The sequence below is a fragment of the Nipponia nippon genome, unplaced genomic scaffold (assembly GCF_047370975.1).
Source record: "Nipponia nippon isolate SJK-2023a ecotype South Korea unplaced genomic scaffold, ASM4737097v1 scaffold_36, whole genome shotgun sequence".
In the NCBI taxonomy this organism is placed as follows: Eukaryota; Metazoa; Chordata; class Aves; order Pelecaniformes; family Threskiornithidae; genus Nipponia; species Nipponia nippon.
The window spans coordinates 1222365-1236318 of record NW_028262354.1 but is presented as its reverse complement, the minus strand read 5'-3'; the positions used below and the strand labels follow the sequence as shown (position 1 = coordinate 1236318).

Below are 13954 nucleotides of genomic sequence, written 5' to 3'. Positions count from 1 at the left end.
TGAGCTCCCATATTACAGCAAAAACTATTATTAGTACTGAAATGAATGACTTTGATAATTTGTGTTTCTGAAAACTAGCAAGAATATTTTCTTCAATCATTTCATCAGTATCACTGTTAGAGGGTCTACACAAACAGTAGTAGGATCAGACTTGAAAATTCAAGTAATTTGTGCCTTATTTTGTGCAAGAAGTGGTAAGAACAATGTGGTATTTAAAAATGCCACAAAAACAGCTAAACTTTTTGCTTCTAAAAAGAAAAAAATACCTTCTGTTTAATAAAACTGCCTCTATACACATACACACACACACACACACACACACTCCTAGGTAGCGTAGCATACTTATTAACTATCAACTCATTGCAAAGTATCAATGGGGGTAAGAACATGAGGACTGAGGCAGTTAAAAAGTACCCTGGATCTATTTTAAAATTTAAGAATTTAAATTTTTTATTACACATAAGTTACAATAATCTAAAAACATTAAGTTGCAAGAAATTCTCATTCTTCAAACTTGCAGGGACAAAAGTTAAACTTTACAAAGATACCTTCATCTCCGTTTCAGCCTCTAGCAGCAAAGAAAAGGAAACTTACTGTTTAATTTTCAGGAAACGAAATCATTAGTTTGTTTATTAAGAGTTGGTATTCAGCCAGCTAATGTTGTTCATCCAAGCGACATCAAGTTACACTCCATTAAAGTCAAATATTTGAACTTTCTTACTGTTTAATGTACTTTCAGTATTACGGAAATACAGTTTCGTTTACTGACTTTTACAGTTCATTTTCAGCTGTATATATATATATTTTCATCCTTCTCTGCATTCATCCTTATGGACTTATTAACAATAAATTTTACAATAGTTGAAGTTACTTGCCTAAACTGAACAAAAACCCGTTTAAAAATGTTGCTAGACCACGTTCTTAAAAGGGTCCTAGGTCTTACGGCTCCGTTTCATTCTTTAACAGCCGTACCTTTGATCTCCTTTATAGCTCTGTAACTTTTATATGGCTTTCTGACTCCGGTTTTGTCACTGGAAAATAAACACACACCAGTAACGAGAACAAAAGGGTGAAATTTCCGTTCTAGTTCTAACGTAATTGCCCTGCAGACCTTCCGTGGCAGAAGCGGCATTCGTGGCGATCTGTTAGCCAGAGCGTGGTGTAGGTGTACACGTACTGCCCATGGTGTAATAGTCTGTGCAGCATGTTCACACTGTTAGTACAAGCGGACTGGATAAAGGAACGGTATTTCGTATGAAGGAGCAGTGGTTAGTATCAGCCAGAACACAGGGGTACCTCAATGCCAAAATTCAAAGGAAAAAGACGAAACATTACTAATGCTAACGTGAGTAATTAAAGCTTAATTAAGTCAGGATATAAAATCACACACACACATAATAATAATTCCTCAAATCAGGAGTGAATTGTTCCTCAGTGGACTGACCAATTAAAAAAATTACAGATGATGTGCTACTTATTCTATCAACTTTTCTCAATTGGAATTTGATTTTCATCAGCCGCCTTATCAACATTTTAGTCATAAAGCCAAGAGTCACATACCTAAATGAGGCCTCGTATCCAAGAGGCAGCTAGCGGTTCTTCTTTTATGCAAAGCCCACCACTAACCTCGGCAGGAGCCCTGCAAACAAGCAAATTGCTCTGCGGCGTGGTATCTGAATAAGAAGGACTTTTGATATCTGCAATTTAGAATTCTTAATCTGTGTAGTGTGTAGGTGAGTAAATATTTTAAAGCATGTTTTCTAGACGAGGAATATCAAGTGGACTTGCCTAAATGGATGATGAGACCACAGAAGGAATAATTGTCAGGAAGGAGCTGGTAATCAGGCAGTTGTTAAACCGCACTGCGTTATCAACTGCTTTGCTATTATTAAAGGCCCAATCATGATTTTTTCACTTGAGGAAAAATCTTATGAAAAGATAAACTGAAATTTTCCTCTCCCCAAAATAGTTTGCTTTATCACAGTACACACTATTAAGCAAGAATCAAACATCAGCAAGATGTAGTCATTCCTCTAAATGAGAGTTCAAATGATGGGAAATCAACTTCGATATCAGTGCTTGTTTCAAGATAGTGATTTACAGTTTAGTACTCCTAATTATTTTTAATTGCATATTGCAAAGTCTTTTTCTCCAATTACAAGAAAGCATTTTGCATAATGTCTACTACCTTTCTCGTTCTGTTTAAAAGACAGTAATAGCTTAGGAAAGTCCTGGTTAATTCTTGTCAGAGTAGAATAAGTTAGTTCCTTTAAATATATAGATATTATACACACACACAGATGTATAGATGTATTTTTTTAATACGTGTATGTATAAAATATTTTCATAATCACTTGCAAGCGAACAGGCACCTACCTGACTTTCTCTAAATCATTAGAGAACAGACTCCTAATTCTCCCCTGATGGATTCCGTAAACTCTGCACAGCATTCAAGGGCTCAAAGGAGAGGCCAAGCATAGAACAGCCAAAACCAGAGCCAGTTTCAAACGATTAGGAAAACTTCCCCAAAGAGACTGAAGACAGAGGTGTGGTGAAACCAACAACAGATTGTTTGGAGGGATGTGGAAAAGGAGAGGTGGCTGGGGTTCTGGGAGCTCCTGGAGCAGGTGGGGAGCTTTCTCAACTGTTTTAAACAGAAGGCTCAAAATGGTGGAGAGATGCAAGCAAGCTGTGACAGCCCGACGATCTCCATCGTGCTGTGGTCCTGTCCCGTAAAATCTTGAAAGAACTCGTGGCACATACGAAGTTCTGGACCTGAGCTGTGGAGAACACTCTGCAAACCAGATCAGGCCACGGGAGGTAAAGGTCACTTAGTTGGCACAAAATGGTAGGAAAGGCCCGGATCCGCCAGCGATTTTGTAAGAGGCTGTTGGGAAAAGGCGAAGCTTTGCAGGGCCTGTTCCTTCCTGCACCGACCAGTCGGCCTCTGTCCCCCTCTGCCCTGTATCAAGCTCAGTGGCACTGAAGCAGAGTTCACCAGTGTAGGAAAGGGGTCTGGTTTGTGGGCTGGCCCACCCAGGGTGTTCCATGTCTTTAATTCTTTCCCGTATGTAATCAAGCTATGGCTTTTTAATGCTAAATATTGGGTGTAATCACACCTCCTGTGTACATCCATCCAGTGCTCTTGCTGAAGCTAACACAGCTCTGAAAGCTGAGATTGTACCTCTTGAAACGCTTAAAGCTTTTGGTGTTAAAGATAAATGCATGTGTTTGGGGCTTGCTTTCTTTGAAGCACGGACTTCTTGAGATTAAAATGTTTTATCTTATGATATAATGAGGGGTATTTCCACCTCCATTGATGTATATCGCCAGGGGTAGTAAGGTTGGTTGTTAGTGAAATCCCTTACATGAACATGTTACACAAATTAATGAGAGGCTTTCCCTGAGAGAGCCTCTTTTTTTTACACGGGCACCTAGAGTTACTCCTCATTCAAATCACGGGTCTGAACAGACTAGTCGTACCTTTGCAATAATGAGGAGGGATGGAAGGAGGAAGAGTATTCATATATCTCTGCTCTGAATTTCTGAATAGCTGTAGGCTTAAATTTCTGCATAATTTCTACATTAAGGTTAAGCGTTTTCACTACAAAGAAGATTCCAGGAGCATCACACTATTGAAAAGCAAAAAATATTTCATAGAACAAAGTGAGGAATCATGAAGAAGACAGTAATATGAAACACCCACCGAGACAACCCTTTAAGTTTGGAAATTCTTGCTGTGTGTCTTTTACTGCAAGTCTTTTGAAGTGCTTTAGTTGCGACTTTTGCAAATTCCCCAAATAGGTCTCTTTTTCCTTTCTCTGGTACACCTGAATTTCTAATGGCATAGAACACGTACTTTCACTAGGAATCAAACATCAGTTCTGTGTGCAAGGTTAGTGCAAATATTGTTTACTGTGTAGAAGGGAAAGGTGTGGTTTAGAAGGAGGGAAGAGCAGGTGAGGGAGAATTGGAGAGCAAGACGAGTTCTCTTCGCCCCCTGCGAGGAGGAAGCGGCACCGGCCTCTTTGTGCTGGCCAGGGGCGGAGAGGGAGGGGAACTGGGAAGTCCCTGTGACATAGGCACGTGCTCAAACGTATAGCTACTACTCATCTAATAGAAACGGACTTAGCACTCTGTTCTGAAGTACTAAGAGCCTGCTTAAGTCGTTTAGTGAATCTGCCCCTAAATGTTGGAAATTACTCAGCGGTTGGTAGTGTTTAGACCAATAGTACTCGTAGTTCTTTATCTTTAGTCTGTGTAAGTGTTGGCCACACGCTTAAAGTTGAAGCAATGGAATTACTCATGGGCAAATCACGATAATTCACAAACGGCTGCGCATAATTAAGGAAAGTGACATCATTAAGACAGTGAAAGCAAATACATTTATTAAAACTCAGTTTGCTTTTACAAGCAATTATATTTATCTGGATTTATTGTTTAGAAGGTAGTTTAGAATGTATGCAAAACCTGCTGTCTCTCAGACGTTTCCAATATGGCGTAATTAAAAAAAAAAAGGAACTTCAAAGAACACACAAGGTACAATCACTCAGCTACAGAATTTTTGCTTCATTTCCCCAGCTCTTTGCGATGACTGTTAGCAGCTCCACAAACACCAGTGGCAAATTCCCGAATCAGATGCAGTTACCCTGTACTGACAGCTCCTGAGTTCAGTAGTCGGTGTCACTTAGGAATACGCTGCAGCATGCTCTGGGGGAAAAAACGGCTGTCAAAAATACAGAGCGGTGCTGTGCTCTGGAGGGGCAGAACCGAAACTTCATTTTTGTCCCGAGGCACTTGAAACTACACAGGGAAATGTCTCTTTTATGCTGTGAAAATGCAGGGGGAGGCACGATGGGAGAATCTCCTTTCTCTGGTTGCGGAGTGACCTCGCCTGGCAGGTGCCTGGCGTGGTGGTGGCTGCCTGGCCTGGGGACCCGGCCCGCGGGTCACGGCGGGCCCCTGGGGCCTGGAGTTGGGAGCGGTCAGCACTTCGGCTGCTGACCCTGATCCTCCTGTCGTTTTGTGCTTTTGCTGTTCTTCTACGTATATATTTTTCTCTTAATACGTGGGAAACGAGGCTCTCGGGCCACTCATAGAGGCACCTAGATGCTATTGCAATACCAGTACGATGTTGTCATTTGCTGCTCAGTGAATAGGGAGGCAGACAGAAGAAAGAGGAAGGGAAAATTGTTAAAAAAAAAATTGCAGCTCCATGAAAATGTCCTGATGGTTATTTAACCCCATATTGCCGACTCTGCTTGTGAACTTGCTGGGCTCCAGGCAGCATGGAGGGGACCTGGCCCCTGGTTTAGGAAGCGTCAGCACTAGAGGGCACCATCTACACGACAGTGCGACCAGTAACGGGCTCCGCTGGGTAGGGGGAGAATCACAGGCTGGTTATCTCTGAGCTTCTTCTAACTGTAAAGGAGTCAAAGGAACTCTTTAAAATGGCATAATTTGGCAGGTTCTGGACTCATTAGCTGCATTCATTTCATTAAGCTTGGTATTGTAAGGATGAAAATGCAGCAAAATAAGTAGCATGTGCGTCTGTCTGTAACGATGCTTGAAGAACTCAAGGTGATCTAAAAAATTCTTTGGTTTCACATAGTAAATTATACATAGTTTCCACAATGCTTCATCTATAACTCCTGTCTTTACAACCTTCAGGAGTTATAAATAACAGGTAATTATTTTCCCCTTCATTAGGGAACTGTGCCAGAAGGCTGCATTCTAAAAATATTTATTGCTTCCTGATTCACTTCAGGAGCATTTGTTCGGGACGAGAAGTTACAGACTAGTTTCTTAGTGTGTTGTGATTTTCAGAGTGCGCAAGCTAGGAGTGATGGATTCTGAAAACTCTGAGCTGGTTAGAGTTGGCTTTCAGTGGGATTCTGGCAGCTGAGCTCATCAAACTCGGGAGTTTTTCATTTTAAAGAATACCGTGTGTCTTCATCTCTAGCGTCGGACGCAATAAAAGTGCGTAATAGGAAGTGCGGGATGGAACAGCTGTAAGGGTGGTTCTACTTTTTTTAAGCTGGCAGACAAATGGCACTTGGTCCAGCGTCCGCTGTTGCTGCCAGCTGAGAGGTTAGCTACCAGAAAGCACTACTTTAGGGAACAAGCGGAGCAGTGTGCAGCGCCTGAAAGACCTTATTCATCTAACAGCCTGGAGCAGCTTGTACTGCATTGTCTGGTATGCATTAGCTTTGTGAAATTAGTACTTCAAATTTCTTACCAAAAAAAGAAAGTAAGTTTGCCTTCTCTTCTACATTCGCTCTTCTAAATGAACTGTCCAAAAGATTTAGTTGCTGGTCTGTCATGTTTAGGACTCGCACACCACTGAGGCCACTGGCACAACATTTTGGGGAGTATATTCTTGACAGTCTAGTCAAAATGTAATGCTACATCAGAATTTGCTCTTAGATAATGAAAATTCAGCGTACCTGAAAGACAGAAGGAAGAATCTACTGTAAACAATATTGCTCTTTCTGTTCTTTCATAAAACATTGAAGGTGACCATATTATATATCATTTAACCTCTACTTCATAGCCTAAGTATTAAAAAAAAACCCTACAAAATACTGTAATTGTTGCACTGCTTTTCAGTTTAACTTGGCCTTGAAAGGACAGCAGCTCTTCTTGGCATCGTGCAGGCCGTTACTCACGTGCTAGTGGTTTGGGGATGCTTTATTTGTAGCGCAGTCCGTCTGTACTAGAGGGGACCCCATAAAATTCCCAGGTACACATGACGATAAAAAACCCCTCTTGGATTAGTACGAGGCTGACCCTGTGGGCCTGTCCTGCCTATAAACGCTTAGGAAACCTGCCCGCTGAGCACACGCTCTGCTCACTGAAGCGATAGTAAACGCAGCACAACCTGACACTTTTCCCACAGATATCTTTCAAGTTCTTAGTAAATCTTCTACAAACAGAATTTTCTTTTACTGCTCCAAAAGCTTCATAGCAGTACTTTTCTTTCCAAGGCGTTCACATGTTTTCATTTCCTTTGCCCCCAGCCCCACTTTGTTTCCCTGTCTTACACGCATGTACAAAAATAGACCTGGTCTTGCAGGCGTTGGTCTGGTACCTGAGATTCCTGGGTTTGGGGGTTGTTTTCATTTTTCTTTTCCAAGCCCATATATTCTGGGCTTATCACAGTTTGTTTGAGGTTTGTTTATCATGATGTATCTTACCGTGACCCATGAAGGACAATTGTCCTTACTGCATTTTCTGGCCAACACTCTTCTTATCCTATTACATTTACTAAATATAGAGGATGATTTCCTAAATACACAAGTAATCATAGCAATTAATTACATCCTTTGGGCCAGAGTAACCTCTGTAGGTTGCAATGGAGGATCTGGTCCTATAGCTAACTGCTTTATGTTTCTCTAATTACATAAAGCAGCTGTAGTCTCAACAGATTGAGTCACTGGTGTATTTCTACCTGCCATGGAGGCTCCCCAGGAGATGTATAGCCACTTTCCTCTCATCTTCTTTCTAAGCTTTCTGGTCCAGGGGCTAATTATTGGGAAAATGGAGCTGTGGCTGCAGTAACATTGTACCATAGTAATTGTAGCAATTCCTAATCTGCCATTGCTCTAAATTAGACAGGAGCCAGTCCCCACGGCACAACACAGCTGCAGCTCAAAATCTGGGCCATAATGCACATGCTAAAATAAGATAATCAAATCTTACGCTTAGGGACTGCTGGTTTCTGGGAGGTATTTCTCCTCTCCCACGTCTGTGAACAGCATTACAAAAAATAATGCATCTAGCGAGCTGTGTGTTACTTTGGAGCATTAAGCAATAGCTGTTTCTGGAAGCAGGATGCTAGAGTAGGTGCTGCACGATAACTGGACGCAATAATGAGCATTTTTCTCTTTATCGAAAGGGCTAGCGCGTACTGATCGCTAACGCAACTAGGGTGATGAGGTTAATTATTGGCCTCTGTTGAGAAGTGCCACATGCTGAGTTATCAATCTGTCTTTCTAGGTGGCTGGGGTTTGGAGCGTCAACACTATTTCCTGTCATACCTGTGAGTTTCTTGGCAGCTTCTTATTCTCCTCCCAGTCAGGACTTAGGATGCCTATTTCATAAACTCTAATGAAATCCCAGTTTGGGGCTGTATGGCTGCAGGCCACAGCTAGTTTGTGCTCTTTTCTCCTGCGTTGTCACTGAATTTACTTGCTTTCTCACGCAGTACTGCCCCTAGGACAGTGGCATTTGTACAAGAATAACAAAATGTTTGTGTAGCGAAGGAGCGCGCAAACAGAATCCCAACAACTGGGTCAAAAAGGGTTCGGTTCAGTGGATGTGATGAACTTGTAGAATCCTGTACAACTTCTCCATTTCTCAAACCGTCTGTCACCCCTCTCCTCCTCCTCCTCCCCTCTTCTCTCAGAGCTTTCGTGTTTACGGGGGATGCAAAACCACGGGTGCGTGACCAACCAGAAATGGCTGCAGTTGTAGTCAACAGTTGCAAAACTTCTGTTAGCGTAAAGTTGAGGTTCACGAATATACCAATTCCTTCAAGTTGAAGGCTGTATTTAGCACAAATCCAACGGTGCTAACAGTTCTCTCAGCAGCCTGTGACCATAAACAAACACAGTTTCATTCGCTATCTCTTTAAGAGCAGCAAATGTACTCTGGAGGTATTCACTCGCTTGGCGCGGCCTGTGCATCCCCAGCCCCGCGTCCCTTGTGAACAGGAAGAAACATTTTTCAGGAGGTGTCCTTGAATCTGGCTCTTCCTTTCTCCTTTGTCCACTAGCGTCCAGATTTAATTAATTTTCCAGGCATGTCGGAAAGTCCATCTGTTTTCTGTGGGCTTTTGGGAAAGTGGCAGATCAAAATGAGTGTTGCCAGTTTTCACAATTGTATTAGGAATATTGTACTAATATATCTTAAAATTGCAGCACCTGGAGTCGTGTGAATGTAGGATGATTTTCACTATCATTTAAGAAACACATCCATCAAACGCCTTTAAGCTTTAAAGGAAAGCATGATTCTAGGGCATTTGTAAATGCACAAGAGGCAAAAAGCATTCTGACAAAAGCATAAAGACTTCTTTTTAAACCTCATGTTTTCATTGGAACCCGACTTGTGATTTTTGAACTTTTAAGGCTGGCTATACTGCTAGAAATTTGGAATCCTAAAGTCTTAGTACGTTTGGGTTTGCTTTCTATGGAATAGTTTTGATAATTAAAGTTATTACATAGATGTAATAGGTATTTTTAATAACACAAGGCCTTTGAAATGCAGGATAGCACTGGACAAATGCGAATGGGTGTATTACCCTGGCCAGGGTGTCAAAGATGATACAAAGGTAACCGAGAACCGCTGTACCATCAACAACATCTCTGCTTTCCACTTACCCTCAACGCCGTTGTTTCCCTCTGCTGCGTATCTTCACTGTACCCGAGTGCGCGTCCTGTGGGTTCAACAGCAGGAGCAAAGCTTGGCACGTTGCAACGCTTATCACTCAGTAAAACTGGTTCTGAGTTTTGAGGCAGTGCCGTCGTTTTGTTATTATTTAAGAATGTGAAATTTACTGAATGCTTTCCAACCAGTTAAGAAAGATTGTTCCTGTCCGGAGGAGCTCCCAGTATCAAGAGCACAATCTCTTTTGCAAAAGCCCTTTCCTGTTCTCCCTGCTTCTGGGCAGAGAGGAAGTGTGGTCGGAGGTGGCTGCTGCTCGCTTCGGGCAGACCTCAGGAAGCAGCTGTGTTTTGACCCCACACAAGGCACAAAGTACGTTCACACCTGTGAACAGGTGACCTTCAAACTCACATCAAAAGCAAAGATTTTAAAGAAAACGTGTTTAATGAAAAGTAGAAAATCACCCATTCACAGTACCGGAATTGGGTTTTTTGTGTATTTGCATTGTCGTTATTAAGATATTCCCAAAATCAAGGTTCCCTCTACCAACAGGAGGGGCTGCCTGTCGCTCAGGGGCAGTCCTAGCTGGACCTAGGAAACACAAAAGACGGAATGAAAAACAGAGAGGAGAGAGGAAGGCGGAAGTAGATGAGGAAAACTCTCCTAACTGTCTAAGCATGTTTCTTTGGCGGCGTGGGGGTTATTTCATTCTGGGAATAACAGATAAACGCTTCAGTGCAGACCAACAAGCAGGCATTTCAAAGGACAGTAGCACCCCAGCATCCCCACAGTACTGCAGCATGTCTGATAGGGGAGCTCTGGGAAAGGCGGAAATGCTGGAGTGTGGTTCAGATATTTACTGACTGCTAAGTCGAGTTAAACAGGAGAACTATAGGTTAAAACCAGTGAGTGGAAGTGACAACTGCAACACAAGTGTTGCCACACGCATTCACGTACACCCTTTGGTGCCTCCTGTGAATAGCCTTTCCCTTTCAGTTAATATAGTTAGGCATTCTCATCATAAGATTCCAGGTCTGATGTCAAGCTGCAACCGTTTCCTTTGACCCCCGATGTTTTTACACAATGGCCTGACTGCATGTATTCCTGGGTTTGTGTGAAAGGCCAATGAAAAACGGAGCACCTTGGGATGTTAGCACAGTGCTGCAATATCATCACTGCCTTCTGCAATCTCTCTGATGAGTGTATGAACTCTAAATAACATCATGGACCACCCTTTTGTATACCAGCTTTTGGAACTGAGGAATGCACGTACTGGACATGACATTCACTTCCGCACACGCTGTTTAAACATGACGAATAAGGGGATGTCAGAAGTTGCAAAGTTTCTCTTTATTATTTTATAACTTTCTAATATTTTTAGCCTCCTTTTGTTCTCCAGAGGCAAATGTTATTCTAGAGCATTTTGTTTGGAAGAACAATACATATAATTTAATTTATCTAGGCCCAGATTGTTTGCAAATATTTGCAGTCAAACTTGGTGCGTGCCCTGCAGGTAGACGGGGCTGGCTTGGCCCGTGCCAAGATCTGCGCTGAGCAGAACCCTCGGAGTGAGGTGTTTGGGGCCAGCTGGACCTGACCTCTGCTGTACTGTGCGGACTTACCTTACGCAGGTCTCATTCGCAATGCTTCAGTTTTTATGGTGTAAATGCACTGCTGTAAAACATTCAAATACTTCATTGAAAAGAAAATTTGAAAGAGGAGAAGAAAAAAGTGAGCAATACAAAAATGCGTGTCTCAATACTTAAAATCAATACTGTTCAATATAGTCACTTAGACCTTAGAATCTGTATAGCTAGCATATATTTTAATTTAAAAGCCTGCCTTGGAGCTGCAGACAGGACATACCTAATAAAAAACAGCTGGAAGTATGATACCATCATAAGAGGGCAGAGCAAGACAACTTTTCATTCACCTTGCAACAAACTTCATGCAGGAAGGGCAGACTGAGGTCAGGGTGGTGGCAAAGTTTTCCACGCTAAAATACACGCATCTGCCTCCCCCAGAAGGCAAAGGAGAGGCTTCAGTCTGGGCGGGATTTTAGCCTGAAATAACTTTGCCGACTGCGCTCTAACCAGCAGCTGGACCACAGCAACGTTACTCTGCACTCAGTCACTTCACCCAAAGCCCTGAAAGCGTCGTGTCATCAGGGCAGCTCGGGCTTTCGGCTCAGCGCAATGCTGCGTTCGTGAACCTGCTTCTGTCGGGGCGGCAGGGTGAGCTGGCTGGGTCTCGCGCCACTGGTAACATCTGACACGGGGAAGGTTATGATGCGCTAGTCCTGACCGAGCTGAGCTGTGGCTGCCGGCCTCACCCCAGAGCGGCTGCACGCTAGCAAGGCAAAGGCATGTGTTCCAGTGACTCTGCTGGGTTGGGAGCACTCCGTACTTGTTACCAGTACGTGGCAGAAATGACAGTGAGACCGGTTCATTTTCAGCTCTCCTTTATCTCGCAGAACATTCTTCAAGTGTCTTGTCCCTGCCTGTGTTGTCACAAAAGATGGTACGTGTGCTGCTTTTAGAAGGGCTCTTCCGACTTTTCTTAGACATCTCTCCGCTTTTGTTCTGATCCATTTGTTCCGGAGGCACCATCAGCGTTATGGGCCGAGGGAAATGGTTTAGTGATTTAGGTATGAACCTTGGACACGTGAAACACGGATTCCATTTCCATGAATTCTCTTCCTCTGTACCAGAGGGCATGCAGGATTGAATGCAGGACACACCAGATTACGCCTTCCTAGGTGAGACGTCTTTAATCCAAGGCTCCCTCTAATACCAATGGAGGGAGATCGACCCTTCTGTTTTGACTGAACCATGATCAGTCACTACGACAAATCCTTATTTGCTCCGTGTTACTGCAGTGCTCGGGAACTGTGGCTGTAAACCAGGTCCTCTTTGGGCAGTATCGTATAGACACAGAAGGAAAAGTCTTGATGTAAGTGTAGCAGAAGAGGCAACACGTAGAGGCAGACATATCATCACCAGGGAACTGAAAAGAAATACGGAGATCGGCTTGTTAACCAGAAATATTGATACATTATCGGCTTAACGATAACCAATTTCTTTGGAGACATCATAGCAAAAGAGGATAATATAATTGTAATACAATCTCATTATATCTGATTTTTTTTTGTTTGAAAGAGGATACCAAAACCTCCCGATTGGACAGAAAGATTGAATGAACGAAGAATTAATCAAATCACGTGAATGAAAAATGCAAAGGATTTTTATTTTTTAAAAATCAGTCAGAAAGAACAAGTCAAAATTGAGGAAATGGAAATGCTCAGCGTTTCTGGCAGCATCCCATAAATGACCAAAAAAAGAGAAAGCAAACTTGCCAAAAGGCAAGAAAGGAACTGTAACTGAAAGGGGAGGAAACAAAACAACACACCTACCTTGCAAAACCCAAGAACTTACTCAAACTACGCAAATGTATTTAAAAATGAGAAATCCAGTACAAAAGGATATAATGACAAGGAGTACACTGTGAGACGTAAAATGCTCTATAGACGTTATGGCTCACTACAACATCAAGAACACGTAGGCAGGGAAGTGAAAAGCAATTTTGTTAAGTATAGGAAGAAATCAAAGATAGAAAATGGAAGAAATCAGTGGTCTGAATCTGACAGAACACGGTGTTTTTATGTCTGTTCTTACACTAGGGGCCATGGAAAGTTTCATGATCACAGCACAGTGAAGCCTTGGTTTGACCTCTCATTCAAAACGTTTGACCACGATGATCTCTTGTTTTCTTGCCAAAGTAAATAAATGGCTTTCTTCCCTAACCGTGACATGCCGTCCTCAGACCTGTTCTTCCCCATTAGAGTTGTTGAGCACTATTTAGCTAATGATCATCTTTTATTTCTGTGCTGGCTATTGAATTCTGATTACATTCTTGTTTCTACAATGCTTGTTTACAAACAGCTAAAATTGCAGCCTCGTTCATTTCAGTGAGCCGTATTTCAAGGAGCAGAAGCCGAAGCCTTTTGCCGTTAGATCCCATGACAATAACATGCTGCTGACGGGGAAACCACTCCACGGGTTTAATGTCACTAACGCTGTGCTGTAGGTGAGGTGCACTCGTCTCACTGTCGAGAAAGAAAACTCCAGGTTGTTTAGAGGGCATGGCTTCTGCTTTGGCATCTGCTGTGGTATGTCAGCAATGGCAAATGGCAAATTTTAAATCCGGTACCTTGCTTTTTACCATGCTAGGACAAATAATTTGTCACTAAAGTCTAGTTCCCAATTGAATGAGACTAGGATACCAGTCAGCCCAGTACTGTTTAGCTCCTGATGGAAGAATAAAACACAGAGCCAGTTTTGACACTTGCTGTCATCGGTTAATACCCTGAAGCATGAAATTTGATTACCCTTCTCTTAAAAGGCGTAACAGCAGATGTTATTAGCGGTCATAAAATTATTCAACCTTTAAAAATATCACACCACTGTATTTGCCTCTATGATATCTCCCAGATCAGAAAGAAGAGAAAAACATACTGAGATTTTGCATTAAACGATTGGTTTTTATTATTCAATCCTGTCAGGTGAAGGGA

At 42.4% G+C, this 13954-nt stretch overlaps 1 long non-coding RNA gene across 1 annotated transcript; it reads right to left on the bottom strand.

Annotated features, from left to right (window-relative positions):
* Window positions 1-4433: 4433 nt before the first annotated feature.
* Window positions 4434-13124, bottom strand: LOC148053824 (uncharacterized). Its single transcript, XR_015707836.1, has 3 exons — window positions 9381-13124; window positions 8040-8833; window positions 4434-6446 (listed from the first exon to the last, which is right to left on the bottom strand). It is a non-coding gene; the product is annotated as an uncharacterized LOC148053824 (long non-coding RNA).
* Between the last annotated feature and the right edge of the window lie 830 nt (window positions 13125-13954).